At 43.0% G+C, this 17,625-nt stretch overlaps 1 protein-coding gene across 7 annotated transcripts in view; it reads right to left on the bottom strand.

Moving 5' to 3' along the window:
- Positions 1–17,625, bottom strand: part of tsnare1 (T-SNARE Domain Containing 1) — a 1,025,035-nt gene that overhangs the window by 407,745 nt on the left and 599,665 nt on the right. The window lies entirely within an intron of this gene.

The following is a 17,625-nucleotide window of genomic DNA, read 5'->3' as shown; positions in this document are numbered from 1 at the left end:
TCAGATGTTGCTGAGAAGACAGATCAGCTGGTTGAATGGTGTCATAGCAACAACCTTGCACTCATTGTCAGTAAGAGCAGAGAAATGATTGTGGACTTCAGAAAGGAATAAGATGAGGGAACACACACCATTCCTCATTGAGAGATCAGAAGTGGAAAGGATGAACAATTTCAAGTTCCTGGATGTAATATCTCTGAGGATCTATTAGTGCAGTTACAAAGAAGGCAACTATATTTCATTAGGAATTTGAAGAGATTTGGTACATCACCAAAAACACTCGCAAATTTCTACAGATGTATCATGAAGAGCATTCTAACTGGCTACATCACCCTCTGGTTTTGGGGAGTGTCACTGCACAGGATCAAATCAAGCTTCAGAAAGTTGTAAACTCAGTCAGCTCCACCTATGGCACTGGCCTGCCCAGCATCCAGGACATCTTCAAGGAGCAATGCCTCAAAAAGCTGGCATCAATCATTAAGGACCCCCATCACTAGGAGATGAAGAGAAATAGAAGCCTGAAGGCACATACTCAATGATTTAGGAATGGCTTCTCCCCTCCCCCCTCCCCGCTATTAGATTTCTGAATGGACATTGAACCCATGAACACTATTGCACTATATTTTGTTTTCTCTTTTTGCACAATTAATTTAACTTCGTAAATATATACAGCACTGTGCAAAAGTCTTAAGCACATATATATAACTAGGTGCCTAAAACTTCTGCAATGTACTGTATTTGTCAATGCGGAGCAGAGATTAAGTTTGTAAATCTGGCAGGAGCAAAGCAAATTGGGAATGGCGAGGGCAGAGCACCATGGGATATGTGTAGGACAGGTGCACTAGGACTACTAACAGCAGGGGGGGGAGTGGATGCAGACACCAACACTGAGACATCAGGCAAGGTCATTTGGTTTAATGATCATTACAGAATGTCTCTCTGGTGCTTCCTGCTCCCTCCCCTCTCCCTTCACCTTTTCCCAAACATGAATCCCTCTTCCTGCCCCTTTCCCATTCTCAGTCGACAAGAGAGACCCATATCAGAATAGGGTTTATCATAAGATCACAGGACAAAGGAGCAGAATTAGGCCATTCAGCCCATCGAGTCTGTTTTGCCATTCCATCATGGCTGATCCTGGATCCCATCCAACCCCATACACCTGCCTTCCCACCCTAAACATTGATGCCCTGACCAATCAGGAAACTACCAATTTTGCTTTAAATATACCCATAGTCTTGGCCTGCACAATTATCTGTGGCAGAGCATTCCACAAATTCACTACTCTCTTCCTTACCTCTGTTCTGAAGGGTCACCCCTCACTTTTGACGCTGTCCCTGCTGGTTCTGGACACCCGCACCAGAGGAAACATCCTCTTCAGATCCACCACATCCAGCATTTCAACATTTGTTCAGTTTCAGTGAGATCCCCACACATTCTTTTAAATTCCAGTGAGTACAGGCCCAAAGTTGCCCAGGGCTCATATGTTAATCCCTTCATTCCCAGAATCACTGACATATGTCATGAAATATGTTTATTTCAGTAGCAGCTGTACAATGCAATAAGTAAAATTACAACAGTACTGTGCATAAGTCTTAGACGCCCTGGCTACATATACAAGGGGTGATTGATAAGGTCATGGCCTAAGGTAGAAGGAGTCAATTTTAGAAAACCTAGCACATTTATTTTTCAACATAGTCCCATCCTACATTTAGTAAAGCAGTTATGGAGCATACGATCCCTTCTTTGTAGAAGTCGGCCTCTTGGCCCTCCAGAAGTGGTCCACAGGGGTGATTTGTAAGCTTGTGGCCTAAGGTAGAAGGAGATGAGTTATACAGCTCTCATTACATACACGTGCAGTTCACCTCTTTGAGAGATTATGCAGAAAGTTTGAAGTTAATTACTCATCTCTTTCTACCTTAGGCCACGAACTTATCAATCACCCCTGCTGTGGACCACTTCTGGAGGTCCAAGACGCCAACTTCTACAAAGAAGGGATCCGTATGCTCCACGACCGCTGGACTAAGTGTATGAATGTAGGAGGGGACTATGTTGAAAAATAAATGTGATAGGTTTTCTAAAATTGACTCCTTCTTATCAATTATCCCTCCTGTAAGGGGGTTTCGACTTTTATGTTACTGCAGAGGCTAATTAAAATGGCGTCTTTGTTATGTTAATCTGAGGAATGCGGCTTTGTTGTGTTAAACGCTGAGAAAGTTTGCGCTAACAGTTTGTTTTTGCTTTAGTGTGTGATAAGAGAGTGCTATTAACCAATTGGGATAGTTGTTATGGTTTTGGTGTATTTGAAGATACTGTATGGGCGGGGTTTTGGGGGAGAAGGCGGGAGAGCGATACAGAGGATGGACGAGGTGCTGTGAGTCCGCTAACGGGGTCGGACCCCGAGTGGGACATTCGGCGAGGAAACGGAGATGGACTCGTGTGGAGCGTCTGGTCGACCACCGTTGTTGGTCCCAGACGGCCGGTCGAGGTGGTCCGAGGGGGTCGCAGGGTGAAGAAGAAGGTCCTTGAGCTCCAACGGTTTTTGTGCACGAAGAGATTGAACTTTGATAAGTGTGGCGCCTTTTATTTTCCTTTTATATTTTATTCTCTTTTAAATATATAGTTCCAGTAATATCTATAAACTGTATATCATTTAATTGCATCTGGTGTATTGTCTGTTATTTGGGCAGGGTGGGGTACATCACACAAACGAATTATCCAGTTTGGCGGGGCCGAGGCTGTTTCCCTAGACGACAGCGAGCCGAGCGACCCTGAGGGTGGCCGGGGGGCTACACTCGTATATGCCTAAGACTTTTGCACAGAACTGTATATACTTCTTACTGCAATTTACAGTTTTTATTATGTATTTCAATGTACTGCCATCATATAACAACAAATTTTATGACATGGGATTCTGATTAGTACAGTTTGCCTCTCTCTTCTCTTCCCTTCCCTTCTGAGCCTTCTTTCCATGTTATACAGTTCCTATAAAAGGTATTCATTTCCCTTTGAAGTTTTCATGTTTTATTGTTTTACAACATTGAATCACAGTGGATTTAATTTGGCTTTTTTCACACCGTTCAACAGAAAAAGACGCTTTTATGTTCAAGTGAAAACAGATCTCTACAAAGTGATCAAAATTAATTATAAATACATAACACAAAATAATTGATTGCATTCATCCCCTTCTAGTCAGTATTTAGCAGAGGCACCTCTGGCAGCAATTACAGCCTTGGGTCTGTGTGGATAGGTCTCTATCAGCTTTGCACATCTGGACACTGCAATTTTTCCTCATTCTTCTTTACAAAACTGTGGGGATGATGACAGAATAGCCCATTACAAGTCTAGCCCCAAACACTCATTTGGATTGAGGTCTGGACTCTGACTTGGCCACTTCAAGATATTAACTTTGTTGTTTTTAAGCTATTCTTGTGTAGCTTTGGATTTATGCTTGGGTCGTTGTCTTGCAGGAAAACAAACCTTCTCCCAAGTCACAGTTCTCTTGCAAACTGCATCAGGTTTTTGTCCAGGATTTCCCTGCCTTTTGCTGCATTCATTTTACCCTCAACCTTCACAAGCCTTCCAGAGCTAGCTGCAGTGAACCATCCCTGTAGCATGATGCTGCCACCACCAAGCTTTATGCCAAACATAGTGATTTGTCTGGTGGCCTAAAAGCTCAATTTTGGTTTCGTCAAACCATACAACCTTCTTCCAGCTGACCTTGGAGTCCCCCACATGCCTTCTGGTAAACTCTAGCTGAGATTTCATGTGAATCTTTTCAACAGTGGTTTTCTCTTTGCCACACTCACAAAAAGCTGCGACAGGTGAAGCATCTGGGCAACAGTTGTTGTATGCACAAAATAATCTGCAGATGCTGGTGTCAAAGCAACACTCACAACAAGCTGGAGGGACTCAGCAGGTCAGCCCAAACCGTCGTCTGATCGTTTCCCCGGATGCTGCCCGACCTGCTGAGTCCCTCCAGCTTGTTGTGTATTGTTATATGTGCAGTCTCCCCCAGCCCAGCCACTGAAGCTTGTAACTCCTCCGGAGCTGTCATAGATCTTTTGGTGGCCTCCCTCAATAGTCCCCTTCTTGCACGGTCACTCAGTTTTTGAGGATGGCCTACTCTAGGCAGATTTATAGTTGTGCACTATTCTTTCCACTTCTTGATGATTGACATACCCTGTAACTGTACACCAAGTGATATTCAGTGACTTGGAAATTTTCTTGTATCCATCTCCTGACTTGTGCTTTTCAATGACCTTTACGCGGAGTTGCTAGGAGTGTTCTTTTGTCTTCCTGATGTAGTTTTAGCCAGGATACTGACTCACCAGCAGATGGACCTTCCAGATATCGGTGTATTTTTACGAGAATCAATTGAAACACCTTGACTGCACATGGTGATATCCATTTAACTATTTATGTGACTTCTAAAACCAAATGGCTGCACCAGTGATGATTTGGTGTGTCATATTAAAGAGGGTGAATACTTGTGCAATGAATTATTTTGTGTTTTATGTTTTAAATTTGCAATTAATTTAGATCACTTTGTTGAGATCTGTTTTCACTTTGACACCAAAGAGTCTTTTCCTGTTGAAAAAAAGCCAAATTAAATCCACTGTGTTTCAGCGTTGTAAAACAATAAAACAGGAAAACTTCCGGGGTGGGGGGGGGGGGTGAATATTTTTTATAAGCACTGTATGTCAATCATTTGGTTGATGGAATTTGTAGCCAAGTTTGCGGACAATTCCAAGAAAGGTGGAGGGGCTGGTACTAGAGGAGGCAGAGGCTGCAGGAAAGCTTAGACAGATCAGGAGAATGGGCAAAAAGGTGGCAAATGAAATACAGTGCCAGGAAGTTATGGTCATGCACTTTGGTAGAAGAAATAAAAGCATAAACTATTTTCTAAGTGGAGAGAAAATTCAAAAATCCAAGGTGCAAGTGGACTTGGGAGTCCTCATGCAGGAATCCCTAGAGGTTAATTTGCAGGTTGAATCTGCAGTGAGGAAGGCAAATGCAATGTTAGCATTCATTTTGAGAGGACTAGAATATTAAAACAAAAGAGTATGTTTCCTACGGTGAAGGAGTCTAGGATAAGAGCACGCAGCATCAGAATAGAGGGATGTCCATTTAGAACAGAGATGAGGATGAACTTCTTTAGTCAGAGAATGATGAATCTGGGGAATTCATTGCTATAGACAGATGTAAAGGCCAAGTCATTTGGTATATTTAAGGCAGAAGATGATAGAATCTTGATTAGTCAGGGCATTAGGGGTTACAGGGAGAAGGCAGAAGATTGGTGCTGACAGGGAAATGAATCAGCCATGATGAAATGGTGGAGTAGACTCAATAGGCCAAATGGCCTAAATCTGCTCCTATATCTTATGGTCTTATGTCTCATGGTGGCACAGTGCCAATCTTGTTGCCAGAGACCTGAACGCTGTGAATTTCCTCTGCTTGCTCATCCCCAACCCTCACCCCCCCCCCCCCCCACGGTACCTAAAGTATTATACCTGTCGTTGAGGGGAACTGCCACAATGTACTCTGCACTGGCTGCCTAGTCCCTTTCCCACCTCCTGACGGTCACCCAGTTACACGTGTCCTGCACTTTACGTATAACTATCTCCCTGTATGTCCTGTATCCCTCGGCCTCCTGAATATCCAGTTCCAGCTCCAGCTCTTTCACACAGTCTAGTAGAAACTACAGCTAGGTGCAATTTTTGTTTGAGTTGTTTATCAGAGACTACATCCAACATCCCGCAAGTGGAGCATCTCACTATCCTCTCTGGCATCCCCACTGCTCTAAATGTGCAATGAGAAAAAAAGAAAGAATAATTAATGAAAAAAATCAACCTACTGAGAGACCTACGCCTCTCCTCTGGGAAGCCTTATGAGTCAAAGCCTCAACTCCCAATCCAATACTGGCCCATTCTCACAAAGGCCACTCCACTTCAATCTAACTTCTTTTTACTGGTCCTTGCCAAGTGCCTAATTATGCATAATCCAATATCTCCTCTGGGACTGTGGCGTGCAGAATGTGCTGACTGCCCCGCTTACTTCTTTTAAACTCTCTCCCCCTCTATGCAACTCAGTGTGTCCTCAGCACTGTGGCATGCAAAATGAGAGAGCTACAGAGGTAGAGAGAAAGTTTGATTAGAGGGAGGCATGAGACAATGATTTTCCAGGGCTCTTTCCCCACTTTCATCTTGAAAGGGCATGGAGCTGAAATTCCAGTGGATGGGAGACAAAACTGCCCCATTCAACAATAAATCTGAACTTTCTAAATTCCTGAAATATAAAACAATCATTTACACATAATTTAAATTTTAAAAAAATGGAATCATGAATTTTCAGTCACAAATTAACACATACTGCAGATATAAGGATGTTAATATCAGTCACTCTTAAATCAGAAACTTGAGAAAATCTGCAGATGCTGGAAATCTAAACAACACACACACAAAATGCCAGGGGAACTCAGTAGACCAAACGGCATCTATGGAAAAGAGTAAACAGTTGACATTTTGGGCTAAGACCCTTCATCGGGATGAGACAAACAATTTGGCATACTTCTACACTTGAATGTGGTCGTGTGAAAATTCCCTTTAGAATACAAAATAAGCACCAAAGGCAAGAATATGTTCAGTAAATACTTTGCTTCTTAGTACATTATCTGTGATGGCCCAAATATTTTTTAACATAAACCCACCAATTCTATCTATCAATGATCAGGATCAGGAATTCACTTGTACCAGTGTGAAGGGGCTTCATGTCGGAAGCTGTCACTTCCTTGCAGTTCAAACTGATACCAAATAGTCTACTCCATTATCAGTAATACTGGCTGTTTTTGAACAAAAGAAATCTTTTCTTGCCTGTCTGAGAACATTATCAGGAGAAAAAGTAGAGCACATCAATCTGCCTGTGTGTATGAAGCAAACAAATACAGCATTTTACACTCAGTAGAATGGATTCAAAATATCAGTAAGTACTATGAACTACTGATGTTAAAATACCAAAACCCAACCCACCTCGGCAACCCACAAAAAAGTCTGGAACCTAAGGCAAGCAGCTCAAGGTATGACTGCCAATATTGGAGCCATTAAAATAGGGTTCATACTAAAGGGAATTTTGAGAAAGAAAAAAATGAGGCATGAAGTGATTTGAAAATAAGAGTGAGAACTTTAACAAGGTGGCAGTACTAGATCAGCAGCCAGTTTAGGTCAGCAGGCAGTCATTAAGTTTAATTAAAAAGCACAACTTGTTTGCATTTCTTCTACTTACAAGTTGCTCAACATTATGAATGTGTTTATTTATTGACAAAATTCAGTGTCATAAACATAGAAGGAGCAGGAGTGGGTTTTAAGGCCCTTCAAATCTGTTCCATCACTCAACAAAGTCATGGCTGATCTGATCTTGTCCCCTTTCCCCATTCCCCACAAGTACTAACTTCCACACCCCCGATCATCCAAAAATTATATGTATTGCAGTCTTGAATATATTCAATGAGTCAGTTTCTCAGCTCTCTGGAGTGAAGAATTCCAAAGATTTGCAATCCTCTGAGAGAAACACTTACTCCATCTCACCTCTGTAATAAATAGGTGCGCCCTTCTCTGAAATTAAACTCCCATATTTCTGCATTTCATTTGGAAAGGGAACATCCTTAGCATCTACTCTGTTTACCTCCCATTCTTCTAAACCAAAATGACTATATGCGCAAACTGGTCAAGTTTTCTTCAGAAGAGAACTCTTTCATCTTAGTGACCCTTCCTGTGAACTGCCTCCCATAAAGGCGTGTTCTTCATTACAAATTCAAACAAAACATGTGCAGTGTTCCATGTTTTCCCTATGCCCTATAAAGCGGAAGTAGTACATTGTCACTTATCTGCCTCATTCTCCTTGCAATAATGACCAAAAGTGTATTCACCTTCTTAATTACTTGCTGTGCTTGTCTCTATTCTCTGTTTTAGAGTACAGCCCAAACCATATCTCTCTCCATAACATTTGGTTATCTCTCTCCGGTTAAAAAATATTCTGTTTTCCTGTTCTTTCTGTCCAAGTTCAAAGCCTAACATTTCCCAACATTACATTTAACCTGTCAAATGATAGCTCCTGTGCTTACCTATATATTTTCATATTCCTCTCATTTACTTTCTCATCAGTCTTTGCACCAGTAGCAAATTTGGTTATAATCCTTCATCATATCATCAATGTGGATAAAATCAAGGTCCCAGACAGACCAGATTGTGAGGTCCCTCCTGACGTGCAATTTGCTATCCTAAAAATGACCCCCACTTACTTACACCAGCTCAATGTATTTCAGCTAAACTATCCTTCATTATAACAGACATCCCACCTCTCTCGGAACTTCCGGGAGTCTCCCGCATATTAATAGTGGCTCCCTGATGCCCGCAAATTATATACAATATCACGGAAATCAATTTTTTTGAGAGCGAGCGAGAGAAAACAAGAGAGCGCGGAAGTGACCACGAGAGAGAGTGCACGCACGAGGGAGAGCGTGCGAGAAAGCGAGAGCGCGCCATGGCAGAGTGTTCCAAAAAAAATAAAACGTACATCACCCCAGACTACACTAAAGTGTACCCCTGCCTAATAGGGGTCAAAATAATGACAGTGTTGCTTGCTGCACTGTTTACAACAGTGACTTTTCCATTGCCCATGGTGGGTTAAGACTGTAAAAGACATGTTGAGGTGAGTTTAACAGGTGTCATTCGTTCATTAGCATAGCTAACATTATTTAAACTAGCTGGCCAGCTGCTAAGGAGCTACTCTACTGCAGACATCCCACCCCTCCCGGAAGTCTCCCGCAAATTGATGGTGCTACCTCCCTGAAATGAGTTTTTGTAGGGTAGGATGTCTGTTATAAGCAAGATGAAAGATTATATCTATTGCATTTCCAGTTGCCTCGAATAAGATGCCTTCCCCTTCCCAATCCTCAACACCTCAAATGAATTTAAGAACCTGCGCTTTGCCTATGGCACTTAATTATTGAAATACACTTTTGTAGGGACTGTTGTAAGAATGCTGACACTACTAGCTCATGTTAAATGAGATGATTCCCATTGACAAGAAATGAGATATTCTTTGATCCATCAGAGCAACTGATAAGATTCTTGGCACCTGCTCTGAGTAATAAAACAGAAAATATTTGCATGATGGCATTGGGCCTAAATGTGGGTCTCAGAGGAGCACATTTGCAGATTCCACATCTATTCTGTTTTGTGACAACTGTGTTTTTTTGATACATGCACCCTGGAGAAACTACACAGGCAGTGTAGAGCAAAATCATTAGCAGCCAGCAGTAATTTTATGTAAGTTCAGAGGGAAAAGGCAGCCTCGTAAATTCCTGGGTGCTAGTAGAGAAAGTTAGCTACCAGAGGTTGTAAACCACGCCGATATGTGTAAGTGATAATGCATTATTGAAACAATGGATGCATCAAAATCGCTAACACAGCATATATGTAATAACAAATAACATCTCTACATTGGCTTTGTATGCTGCTCTGTTAACTGTCCGACATTCTCTCTGTAGTTCCAATCCCTATCACAGTTAACTCGAGAATCATTGAAATGTCTTCTACTCTGAGGACCTCACACTCTGAGCTCCTTACTGCTATGTTCCCTCCTAATGTAGATTTTAAAAGCTCAGATGGCGAGATAAATGCAGAGTCTTTGAGCTCTTTTATTCAAATAAATTATCCCAGAATGTGAATGAAATGCTTTCCTTACAGCAACTAAGTTAGGTTATTTGACACTTTTCACTGAAAAAAATGTTTCTCACCATTATAATCAAATTCAATTTTTTTTTATCTTATTCTGTTTTATAGACATATTGTTTTTATTTACAGTTTCAATGTAGGTGTTGCCAGCAGGACAGTGCTTATTGCTCTTTGCTAAAATTCCTTGAGTAGTGATTTGCCTTCTTGGATTAGTACAATCATGGATGAATCTTCTATGTACACTTTGAAAGGGAGTTTAGCACTATACCTACGTGAAAGCCCACAACATCCATAAAGCCTGTGATCTCTGTCTCAGAGGCCAATGTCAGAACATTCCCTCAAGAGGGTGAACCCTTGGAAGGCACCAGGTCCTGCTGGTGTACTTGGCAGGACACTGAAAACCTGTGATGACCAAATAGCTGGAGTGTTCAAGGACATTTTCAATCTCTCACCACTTCAAAAGGGCATCAATTATACCCGTGCCCAAGAAGAGCAGTGTGAACTGCCTTAATAACTCCAACCTGGTAGCACTCACATTTACTGTGATAAAGCATATGCGAGGCTGGTTACGGCTAGAATGAACTTCTGCCTCAGCAAGGACCAGTATGCACCGTAATTCACCTATTGCCACAACAGGTCTACAATAGACGCAATTTTATTAGCTTTCCGCTTGGCTTTGGAGCACCTAAATGACATCAGAATCTATGCAAGGCTACTTTATATCAGTTGCAGTTTCAACACCATCATCCTCTCAGTACTAACCATAAAACTTCAAAACATGGGTCTTTGTACTAGATCATCAACTTTCCCATTGGGAGACCACAGTCAATATGGATTGGTGATAAGATCTCTTAAGCACTGGCAAACAAAACAGGCACACCTTGAGGATGCATGCTTAGTCCAATGCACTACTCTCTCTACAGTCACGACTGTGTGGTTAGGCATGGCTTAAACATCATCTACAGATAACACCACTGTTGTTGGGAAAACCTCCGATGGTGACAAAGTGGTGTACAGGAGTGAGATAGTTTGGCCAGTTGAGTGGTGTCACAACAAGAACTTCATAAACAACATCAGTGAACCAAGGAATTAATTGTTGATTTCAGGAGAGGAAAGTAAGGAGAACACACATCAGTGTGTAAAGGGAAAGCAGCTTCAAGTTCCTGGGCATCAGCGTTTTGGAGGATCTAGTCTGGAACCAGCCTACTAATGCGATCACAAAGAAGATGTACCAGAGGCTCTACTTTGTTTAGAGTTTGAGGAGGCTTGGTAGTTACCAAAGACATTTCTATAGATGTACAGTGGAGAGCATTCTGACTGGTTGCTTAGCAGCCTGGCTTGAGCCAATAATGCACAGGACTGCAAGAAGCTGCAAAGAGTTGTAGACTCAGCCAGTTCTGACTCAGAAACAACCCTTCTCACCTTCTTCAAGATGTAGTGCCTCAAGAAGTCAGCAACCATCGCTGAGGACCCCACCATCTGAGACATGCCCTCTTCCCATTAATACCATCAGGGAGAAACTACAGCAACAGCTTCACCCACCTTGCCATCAGATCTCTGAATGATCCATAAACCCACGAACCTGACCACATGATTCTTTTTTATCCATTTTTTATTTTATATTTAAAGTAGATTCATGTCTTTGCACTGTATTGCTGGTACAAACCAACAAATTTCATGTCATAGAAGTTAGTGGTAATCAATCAAATTCTGATTCTGAGAAACACCAAACACTGTAGGTTCTCAGCAAATCAGGTAGCATCTATGGAGGGAATGGACATCATTAATGAGTCCCCATGATGGGTCTTGATTCAACATGTTGACTATTTCCCTCCACAGATGATGCCTGCTAAGTTCCTCCACCATCTTGTCTGCTGCTCTAGATTTCCAGCATATGCAAACTTCCTCATATCTGCGACTCTGAGAAAACACTACCTCAGTTTTTTTAGGCATGTGATATGGGATTTGGATCCAGCATTATTAAAGGAATGACTATGTTTTTCCTCAGGTAGTATGGTGTGCGACTCAAAGGGAAAACTGCAGGTGGTGGCAGCGTTTCCATGTTTTGTGGTCCTTGTTCAAACTGAAACATTAACCCTGTTTCTCTTCCCACAGATGTTGCTTCATCTGCTGAATATTCTGGCATTAAATATGTTTATTTTAGATTTCCAGCCACGTTCACAACCATGTTGACCTCTCCTAGTCCATATTTTGGAGCTATAAGGACAACTCTATAAAGTGGCCCTTCTGATTCCATTCCTCTGTCACTTAGAATCAATCCTTTTCTCCTATCTTTCCAGAAACAAAAGAACGTACGTGGCAAACCTGAAAATCAACTCAACATCAGATATGACACCAAGGTTGTGAATAGTGTTGGTCTCAGTTTCAGACAGCTACCACAGAGTTGGTAGGTAAGGAAGATTTTATAGCAGAAACGAAAGACAATGGCATTAGTCCTCCCAATGCTTGAAGAAGATGTCCATTCTCCTTTCCAGGATATTGGGCTGGCAGCCTGACAATTTAGAGACACTAGAGAAAGTGGAAGAGGATATGGTGAGGTGAAACTGGATTTCATCGACATATCTGTGAAAACTCATGCAGTGTTTTCAGAGATACTGCCAAAGATGAGAATGTAAGTAAGGATCAAGATAGGGATAAGGCTGTATTTCTGAGGAATGGCATCCCACATTTTTTCTATTATTACTCACCCACTCTGCATAGCCACTTTGAATAAAGTGGAACACCAAACCAACACTAAACCCTCATGTGTTATTGTTCAGATCTCATCTTCTCAATACTTGGCTACAGTGAATGGGACAGAAACATGCTGATCATCCACAAGAAAACAACCAATGTCGCAATGTTGCAAAAACAAAGGAGCTGGTTGTGGACCACAGGAGGAATGAAGACAGGCTAACCCCTATTGACATCGATGAATCTGAGGTTGAGAGGGTGAACAGCTTTAATTTTCTCAGCATACACATCACCGAGGATCTCATGTGGTCTGTACATACCAGCTGTGTGGTGAAAAAAGCACAATAGCGCCTCTTTCAGCTCAGACGGTTGAAGAAGTTTGGCATGAGTCCCCAGATGCTAACAACTTTCTACAGGGCTTAAAGCGTCCCAGCTGGCTGCATCTCTACCTGGCATTGGAACTGTACTTCCCTCAATTGCTGAACTCTGCAGAGAGTAGTGCGGACAGCCCAGCATATCTGTAGATGTGAACTTTCCACTATTCAGGTCACTTACAAAGACAGGCGTGTAAAAAGGGCCTGTAGGATCATTGGGAACCCAAGTCACTGCAACCACAAACTGTTCCAGCTGCTACCATCTGGGAAATGATACTGCAGTATAAAACCAACAGGCTCTGGGACATCTTCTTCCACCAGGCCATCAGACTGATTAATTCACGCCGATACAAGTGTATTTCTATGTTATATTGACACACTATTTATTACAAATTACTATAAATTGCACTTTTAGACGGAGATGTAATATAAAGATTTTTACTCCTCATGTATGTGAAAGATGTAAGTGATAAAGTCAATTCAAATTCAGATCTCTCTAATTGGTACACAAAGTTGCTGGAGCAAATTCACAGGTCAGGCAGCATCTGTGGAGGAAAATGGACAGTCACCATTTTGTGTCGGGACCTTTCATCTGGACTGCCTCTAAGTGAGAGCTCCCAATACAAAGCCTGGATCCTACTGCTCCTCTGTCAGTCTCCAGGTCAAGGTCCCCAACAGTAGGTAGGGGCTAGCTGCTCTTACACTCATATATAACACTAGTATGTTGAAGGGCCTGACCCAGTTCCCTGTATTTCCCAGTCCAGATGCTGTTTGACTTGCTGAAATCCTCCAACAACTTGTTTTCTTTTGCTCCAAATTGCAGCGTCTAATGATCATCTGCCGTCTCTTGTGTCTATAGTTGGTATATAGGTGTATGCTGGGCCATTGATATTATTGGCAACAGTAAATGCTGGATATGCACTCTTATGCTATTTGTCCTGGTCTCCAAAGTCCAAAGTAGCCAAACTTGAACAACACTTAGATGTTCCCCTTCTCCATTTATGCCTGGCCAACAATCAAATAGCTCAAACAATTATCACAAGGTTATGTCCTCAGCTTCCTACTCTACTTCTTGTACACTCATGAGTGTGTGGCCCGATTCTGCTCTAACTCCATCTGCAAGTTTGTAGATGAAACCACTGCAGTGGGTCATATATCAAATAACAATGAGTTGGAGTACAGGAAGAATACAGAGAGCTTTATGATATGATGTCATTTCAACAACCTTTCTGTGAACGTTTACAAAAGAACTGGTCATTGACTTCAGAAAGGGGAGCAGTACACAGGCTCTTGCCTATGTCAATGGTGGTGAGGTTGAGAGGCTTGACGGCTTCGAGTTCCTTGGTGTGAATATTATCAATAGCTTGTCCTGTCCTGGTTCAGCTACGTTGATGTCATGACCAAGAAACCTCAACAACTCCTCTACTTCTTCAGGAGGCTGAAGAAATTTGGTATGCCCCGTCAACTCTTACCAACAGCTTGGTATGGCAACTGCCCCGCAAGTAACTGTAAGAAACTACAGAGTGTTGTGAACAGAACTTACCACAACACAAGAACTAGCCTCTACTCTGTGGACTCTGCCTCAGTAAAACAGCCAGCATAATCAATCATGATTATTTGGAGCAGGAAAGCTGTGAGTGAATGGCTGATTTTCGGAACCAAGGCAGTTTGTACCACTCGGGATAAAAGAGAGGCAAGACTGTGCAGGCGCGTGACGTCAGCCAATAGAGCGCAAAAGATTTAAAAAGACCGCCATACCTAGCAGGCAGCAGAGTGACAGGGCTTTGGCTCAACGGGCTTAGGTGGTAATGGGTCGCGGCGAGGTAGGTTTACCGGTGTTATTTGCGGAAAGGAGGAAGTATGTGTGTGAGGCCAGTTTTCTGTGCTCGGTGTCAGATGTGGGAGGCTCTGGAGTCTCCCAGCCTCCTGGACGGCCATATCTGTACCTGGTGTGTCGAGCTGCAGCTCTTGAGGGACCGAGTTATGGAACTGGAGATGCAGCTCAATGACCTTCACCTGGTCAGGGAGAGCGAGGAGGTGATAGAAAGGAGTTATAGGCAGGTGGTCACACCGGGGCCACGGGAGACAGACAAGTGGGTCACAGTCAGGAGGGGGAAGGGGAAAGGTCAGGTACTAGAGAGTACTCCTGTGGCTGTACCCCTTGACAATAAGTACTCCTGTTTGAGTACTGCTGGGGGGGGGGGGGGGTGGAGACAGCCTACCTGGGGGAAGCGACAGTGGCCGTGCCTCTGGCACAGAGTTTGGCCCTGTGGCTCAGATGGGTAGGGAAAGGAAGAGGAAAGCAGTAGTGATAGTTAGTCTATAGTTAAGGGGACAGACAGGTGATTCTGTGGATGCAGGAAAGAAACTCGGATGGTAGTTTGCTTCCCAGGTGCCAGGGTCCGGGATGTTTCAGGTCGCGTCCAAGGTATCCTGCAGCGGAAGGGAGAACAGCCAGATGTCGTGGTACATATTGGTACCAACGACATAGGTAGGAAAAGGGAAGGGGTCCTGAAAACAGACTACAGGGGGTTAGGAAGGAAGTTAAGAAGCAGGACCACAAAGGTAGTAATCTTGGGATTACTGCCTGTGCCACATGACAGTGAGAATAGGAATAGAATGAGGTGGAGGATAAATGTGTGGCTGAGAGATTGGGAGCAGGGGGCAGAGATTCAGATTTCTGGATCATTGGGACCTCTTTGGGGCAGGTGTAACCTACACAAAAAGGACAGATTGCACTTCAATCGCAAGGGGACCAATATCCTGGCGGGGAGGTTTGCTAATGCTACTGGGGAGAGTTTAAACTAGAATTGTTGGGGGGAAGGAACCTAACTGAAGAGATAGAGGAAGGGGCAGTTGGCTCACAAATAGAGAAAGCTTGTAGACAGTATGAGAGGGAGCATAGGTAGATGATAGAGAAGGGGCACGCTCAGACTGAAGGTTTGAGATGCGTCTATTTTAACGCAAGGAGTGTTGTAAACAAAGCGGATGAGCTTAGGGCGTGGATCAGTACTTGGAGATATGAGGTAGTGGCCATTACAGTGACTTGAATGGCTCAGGGACAAGAATGGTTACTTCAAGTGCCGGGTTTTAGATGTTTCAGAAAGGACAGGGAGGGAGGCAAAAGAGGTGGCACAGTTCATCAGAGATAGTGTCACGGCTGCAGAAAAGGTGGACGCCATGGAGGGATTGTCTACTGAGTCTCTGTGAGTGGAGTTCAGTAACAGGAAGGGGTCAATCACTTTACTGGGTGTGTTTTATAGGCCGCCCAATAGTAACAGGGATATTGAGGAGCAGATTGGAAAACAGATCCTCGAAAGGTGTAATAACAAGAGTTGTCATGATGGGAGATTTTAATTTCCCAAATATCGATTGGAATCTCGCTAGAGCAAGGGGTTTAGAAGGGGTGGAGTTTGTTAGGTGTGTTCAGGGAGGTTTCTTGACACAATATGTAGGTAAGCCTACAAGAGGAGAGGCTGTACTTGAATTAGTATTGGGAAATGAACCTGGTCAGGTGTCAGATCTCTCAGTGGGAGAGCATTTTGGAGATAGTGATCATAATTCTATCTCCTTTACAATAGCATTGGGGAGAGAAAGGAATAGACAAGTTAGAAAAGTGTTTAATTGGAGTAAGGGGAATTATGATGCTATTAGGCAGGAAATTGGAAGCTTAAATTGGAAACAGAAGTTCTCAGGGAAAAGTACAGAAGAAATGTGGCAAATATTCATGGGATATTTGTGTGGGGTTCTGCATGGGTACGTTCCAATGAGACAGGGAAGTTATGGTAGGGTACAGGAACCGTGGTATACAAAGGCTGTAATAAATCTAGTCAAGAAGAAATGAAAAGCTTACAAAAGGTTCAGAGAGCTAGGTAATGTTAGAGATCTAGAAGATTATAAGGCTAGCAGGAAGGAGCTTAAGAAGGAAATTAGGAGAGCCAGAATGGACCATGAGAAGGCCTTAGCAGGCAGGATTAAGGAAAACCCCAAGGCATTCTACAAGTATGTGAAGGGCAAGAGGATAATTCGTGAAAGAATAGGTCCTATCAAGTGACAGTGGGAAAGTATGTATGCAACCTGAGGTAATAGTGGAGGTACTTAATGAAAACCTTACTTCAGTATTCACTGTGGAAAAGGATCTTGGTGATTGTAGTGCTGACTTGCAGCAGACTGAAAAGCTTGAGCATGTAGATACTAAGAAAGAGGATGTGCTGGAGCTTTTGGAAAGCTTCAAGTTGGATAAGTCGCTGGGACTGGATGAGATGTACCCCAGGCTACTGTGGGAGGCGAAGGAAGAGATTGCTGAGCCTCTGGCGATGATCTTTACATCATCAATGGAGATGGGAGAGGTTCTGGAGGATTGGAGGGTTGCGGATGTTGTTCTTTTATTCAAGAAAGGGAGTAGAGATAGCCCAGGAAATTGTAGATCAGTGAGCCTTACCTCAGTGGTTGGTAAGTTGATGGAGAAGATCCTGAGAGGCAGGATTTATGAATATTTGGAGAGGTTAATATGATTAGGAATAGTCAGCATGGCTTTGTCAAGGGCAGGTCATGCCTTACGAGCCTGATTGAATTTTTTGAGGATGTGACTAAACACATTGATGAAGGAAGAGCAGGAGATGCAGTGTATATGGATTTCAGCAAGGCATTTGACAATTTACCCCATGTAAGGCTTATTGAGAAGGTAAGGAGGCATGGGATCCAGAACTGGCTTGCCCACAGAAAGCAAAGAGTAGTTGTAGACGGGTCATATTGTGCATGGAGGTCAGTGATCAGTGGTGTGCCTCAGGGATCTGTTCTGGGACCCTTACTCTTCGTGATTTTTAGAA

This window comes from Mobula hypostoma, chromosome 1, assembly GCF_963921235.1.
Source record: "Mobula hypostoma chromosome 1, sMobHyp1.1, whole genome shotgun sequence".
In the NCBI taxonomy this organism is placed as follows: domain Eukaryota; kingdom Metazoa; phylum Chordata; class Chondrichthyes; order Myliobatiformes; family Myliobatidae; genus Mobula; species Mobula hypostoma.
Note: the sequence above shows the minus strand (reverse complement) of the source record. Positions and strands in the feature narration are given on the sequence as shown.